This window comes from Leopardus geoffroyi, chromosome B3, assembly GCF_018350155.1.
Source record: "Leopardus geoffroyi isolate Oge1 chromosome B3, O.geoffroyi_Oge1_pat1.0, whole genome shotgun sequence".
NCBI lineage: Eukaryota > Metazoa > Chordata > Mammalia > Carnivora > Felidae > Leopardus > Leopardus geoffroyi.
In genome coordinates this window covers 19754093-19759277 of record NC_059337.1, presented here as the reverse complement: position 1 = coordinate 19759277, position 5185 = coordinate 19754093, and positions in this window count along the sequence as shown.

The window sequence follows — 5185 nt, the reverse complement described above, 5'->3', positions numbered from 1 at the left end:
CGATCACTTACATGTTACACGTGGAAAAATTCTCCCCTGGCCAAAAGTGCAGGCCATCTCACTAACTCCTTCAAGTTATTTTTAGTGTCATTGTCTATTCAACTAACGCTTAGAATTGTACTACAATGGCATTTTTCTTAGTTTTAATGACCACTTGGCTATTCTTCCCTTTGGGCTGTGCGTTGGACCTTTTGCCTGGCATCTGTAGGAAAAGCCCTGAGTGAAACATCTTCCCAGGCAGGTCAATGTGCCTTGCTGCATCACGTAAAATAAGCGCCAACACTGCCTTTATGCGAAGCATACAGAAACAATAAAAGCAGGATTGCAACCATGTGAGAGAATTACTGGGGCCAGGATGGGCTATTAATGTTTGATCTAAAAGGTGCCCAGACATCCCCTGACATGACACGTCCTAACTACTCCTCAGGTGCTAGGAATAATTCACCCTGTCAGAAGTTGGTCCTTGTCCCCGACGGTCAGCAAGGAGCCTCCCCTTGCCTGATGGAGCCAGGGAGGGGAGAATGTCACTGCAGATGTACTTGGCTGGAAAAGCATTCAAATGATGGGCTGGTAGCAAAAGTGTGTGACACTTCGATAGTTCCTTGCCTTTAAACATGCTCATTTGGGGATGGCCCTTTTCCCTACTTCTCGGCCCGGATCCATCCCTTTTCTTTGGGCAAAAACACAAGATAATACAGAATGGAAAGAGTTCTGGGCCCGGTGGTGGCAGGTACAGCCAGCTCTCTGTTAACCCGACAAAATGCAGATTATACAGAACGCATGCTTAGCACATTACTGTGTATGGCAGACACGAACGACTAATTTCCGAGTAATTAGGAAACAGTTCGATAAAATACTCTATCACGGATTCTATTTAATCCATGACTCGGACAGCCCTGGGACTGCTTGCACCCTTGACATCGATGGCCTGAACGTTGTCATTATTCTGTAGACCCTTAAAAGGGCTGGTTCAGGGGCGCCTGGGTGGCGCAGTCGGTTAGGCGTCCGACTTCAGCCAGGTCACGATCTCGCGGTCCGTGAGTTCGAGCCCCGCATCAGGCTCTGGGCTGATGGCTCAGAGCCTGGAGCCTGTTTCCGATTCTGTGTCTCCCTCTCTCTCTGCCCCTCCCCCGTTCATGCTCTGTCTCTCTCTGTCCCAAAAATGAATAAACGTTGAAAAAAAAAAAAAGGGGGTGGTTCATATAGAGCTACAGTTAATAGTCCACAACCCCCCCCCAAAAAAAAAAAGAAAAATCATCCATAACCCTGCCCTTTCCCCCTTTACCTCAACAACCTAACATTTGGAGCTAGAAGACAGTGCTGTTGACATTTTCTCCACTGTGCTGGATTCCTTGTTGCAAAGGGCAATGTGTGTCCCCATGGCCTCCCGCCCGGTGTCTGCCCTAATGAATCATTTCTCACGTGCTAAGTGTATCTCATGCTGAGGGCAGCTCATGGGTGTTGCAGGGCAGCAGATGGGCATTCTGTTCTTACCTGCTCTATTCCAACACAGTGCACGGAAAAGTTCTGTCTTCCAGGTCAGAAAGGGCGACGGACTGGCAATTCACATTGGGTTATACAGGGAGGACAAGTGTCTCGCTGACCATCAGAAAACTATATTGTGGGGGAGGGGAAACAAGTCACGAGAAAATGGAGGAAAAACATAATGGAAAACTTAAGGAGGGCAGGTAAGATGTTAAGGGAAAGGACAAAATAGAAGAAGTAAGAACTGTTTGGGAGGGGTTCCCCTGACTTGGACAGCTGTCTGTTGTGCTGAGGTAACTGGAGTTGACGGTGAGAGCAGGGCGGGGTGCAGAGAAGAGGGTGAGGGCATTGGTGTTTGGTGCTCCTGACCTGGGCCCTCACAGGCGCTGGAGAACGGGCCCCTCTCAACTCTGCTCTTTCCCCCCATGGAGCCCACTGAAGCCAGGGTGGGAAGGCAAAGGAGGTCTTCCCCAGGCCCTCCAAACTCTTCCAGATACGGCTCACAAAGCTTCCCTATAGTGTGCAGGCTTGGAGGGAGCTACCATCTCTCCCATGGATGCTGCTGCCCGCTTATTAAGATAGTCTCAGATGTCCCATTTAGTCGTGATCTCCCCTCCCCTCTGTCTCTTTCTTTGTTCTTATTTATTTTTGTTTTAATCTGTCTAGATGCCTAATGGGCCATACCTGAGCTCAGTGGGACACAGGCCTTGATTCCTAGCCCTGAAAAGTGTTCTGAATTTTAAAATTGAAACCTTAGCCTGACATTTTGCTTTTAAAATGTTAGTGAGATGGGCGCCTGCGTGATTCAGTAGGTAAACATCTGACTCTTGGTTTCGGCTCAGGAAATGATCTTGTGGCTTCATGAGTTTGAGCTCCGCACTGGGCTCTGTGCTGGCAGCGTGGAGCCTGCTTATGATTCTCTCCCCCCCCCCCCCCGCACTCTCTGCCCCTTCCCTGTTCATGCTGTCTCTGTCTCTCTCAAAATAAATAAATATACTTTAAAAAAAATTTTTTTAAATAAAATGTTAATGATACATTGTGCTCCCCAATTCCAGTTGGAATATTTGACCCCCATCTAGGGCTGCCAGATTTGGCAAATAAAAGTACAGAAGAGCCAGGCAAGTTCTAATTTTAAATAACTAACAAATCATTGTAGTAGTGTAAGTATATCCCAAACATTGTGTGGGACATATACTCAATTTTTTTTTCACCATTTATCTGAAATTCAAACTCAATTGGGCATCTAGTATCTATCTGGCAACCCTGCCAACTAATCCCTCAACCATTCTCTGAAGACGCTTAACCCTATTCTCACAGACAACAGACATGTTTAGCCACATTCGTTCCCTACAAATTATCCATATTATTTGTTCCTGGTGTGCGTGTCTGTTTGCCTGGATGTATCCAGATATGTCTCAGTGTCGCTGAAAATGCTGCCCTCATAGTAGGGGGCTAATGGCGCAGATTGCTTTTGGAAGGTGGTGCATCTACTGGAGGGAAGGGAGGATGTGGGACACTCACCAGCTTTGTCAGAGGCGGCCATGGGGTCCGCGGGAGAGGGATTTGGTGCTGCTCACACTACATTCTGGATTTGTGCAGCTGGCCCTGGGAGACCCTGGGAGGCCACCTTCTTGGAGGGTAGAGGAAGCCCCTCCTCACCGTCTCCAACAGGTCCCCCACGGCCCTCTTTGAGCCCCGCTCAGTTCAGGAGGCAAACCACATCACAGGCAGCAGGCTGCCACAGATGGACACAGCACTGCCTGTTGGCGACGTCACCTTCCTGCCCAGGAAAGCCCAGCTCTGAGAGGCCGAGGGAGGTGCCCTCCGAGAGGCGAGTTCTGCCGAGGACTTCCCGTCTGGAATCTTCCTCCTTTTCCACGCAGCTCCGCTCTTGCTTTCTTGCTCTCTTCCTGCCTGCTAGGAGACCCTAAACACTTCTTTTCTCATGTCAAAAAGGGCATGTGTCCCGAAGACATGAGTAGAGGCCGTGCCAGGGCTGGGGTGGCGGGTGAGCCCGGAGAAGCCGGGTCGGGCAGCTCTGGCAGGTAATGGGCACATAGTTCCTGACGGCCCGCTCCCTGCAGCCTGCCGGCCTGTCAAGGAAGAGTGCGGTGACTGACAAGAGGCTTTATTTCCGCCAGGGAGAGAATGGCTCATAATTTACGGCCCGCTGAGCCAGCTTCCAGCACGTCGGTTGAGCCTTCTTTTTGTAGACAGTAATAAATTGTCTTATCACCAGTGCTGACATAACATGCTCCTCTTTAAGTGCACCATAATTTTTATTTTTAAGAGAACATTCATATTGGATGGCAGAGCTCATGGGCATCTGAATGCCACCCTGGAGAGAACACTTGTTCTTTTTCTTTTCCTCCTCCTACTCCTCCTCATCCTCCTTCTTCTTCTCCTTCTCCTTCTTCTTCTTCTTTTTAAGAAGGTATAATTCAATACCCAAATGCTATTGGCAGGGATAAGCTTGACTTCTAAACAGACATTGGGGGCAGGAAGAAGTTTCTAGATCCTCAGTAGACAGAATGACTTATCCCTCAGCAGGGAGGTATCAAAAGAATGAAAGCGAGACACTTTTAATGGTTCGAGTTGCCTTGATTCCTGGCTGCCTTAGAAAGTAGTCTGAATTTTTAAATCAAAGCCTCAGTTTGGCACTTCTTTTTAAATTATTAGTGATACATTGCCTTCCTCAATTCCAACTTGAGCATTTGATCCTCAGATTTAGCAAATAAAAGAACAAGACAGCCAGGAAAGTTTGAATTTTAGGTAAATAACAGATTGTTTCATCAGTATAAGTATATCCCAACTATAGTGTGGAGTATACTTATACTTCAACAAATTTTTTTATTGTTTATCTGAAATTCAAATTGAACTGGGCACCTAGTATTTATCTGGCAACCCCACCAGCAAATCCCTCAACCATGCTACAAAGACATTTAACCCCAGGCTCATAGACCATGAATGCCCTCAGATGTGGCAGCGTCCCTGCTTCTGGAAGAGGGTGTTGGTGCATCTCGGGTCTTTCTATTCCAAAGGGCTGGTTTTGCCACCATGCAAGGGACTCACTTTCTTGAGTTCTCCCTGACAGAGAGGTCCGGAGAGTGACACAGACAGTCAAGGCAGCTCCTGAGTTGACAGTTCTTATTCCCAGCTCAGGTGCCCTGGCCTCCTTCATGAGCTTAAGGGCCAGCAAGTTCAGGCACACCATCCCCCTCCTTCTGTCTCCTCTAGGAGGCGACAGTGCAGCCTGTTGATCCCCAGGGAGCAGTTCTGGAGGGACTCCAAGGGCCCCAGAAGCACAGCCCTGGGATGAGGATGCCACAGATAGTCCCTGATGATCAGTGACTCCCCCAGGTCTGCCCTCTGTTTCTACTGACCCACGGGTAGATCAGCTTCCCCTTCCCTCAAGGCTTCTCGTGCCTTGATCGGCATCCAAGGATTTCCCTTGCTGTTTGGCAGGAAGAGACAGGGACCTCTGAGCACTGCTTGGCTTCCTCCCTCTGTCTTTTGTCTCGGACTTTCACAACCACCCCCTCCACCCCATCAGAATATTTGCTAGCTCACTTAACCTCAGGGGGTGGGAGGCCTTGGGTAAGGCCCTTCTTCCCTCTGAGTCTTGGCTTTTTTATCAGTAAAAAAAGGGAAAAGATAGCCACTGCACAGGGCAGTTTTAAAACCCAATGAGATGCAGATG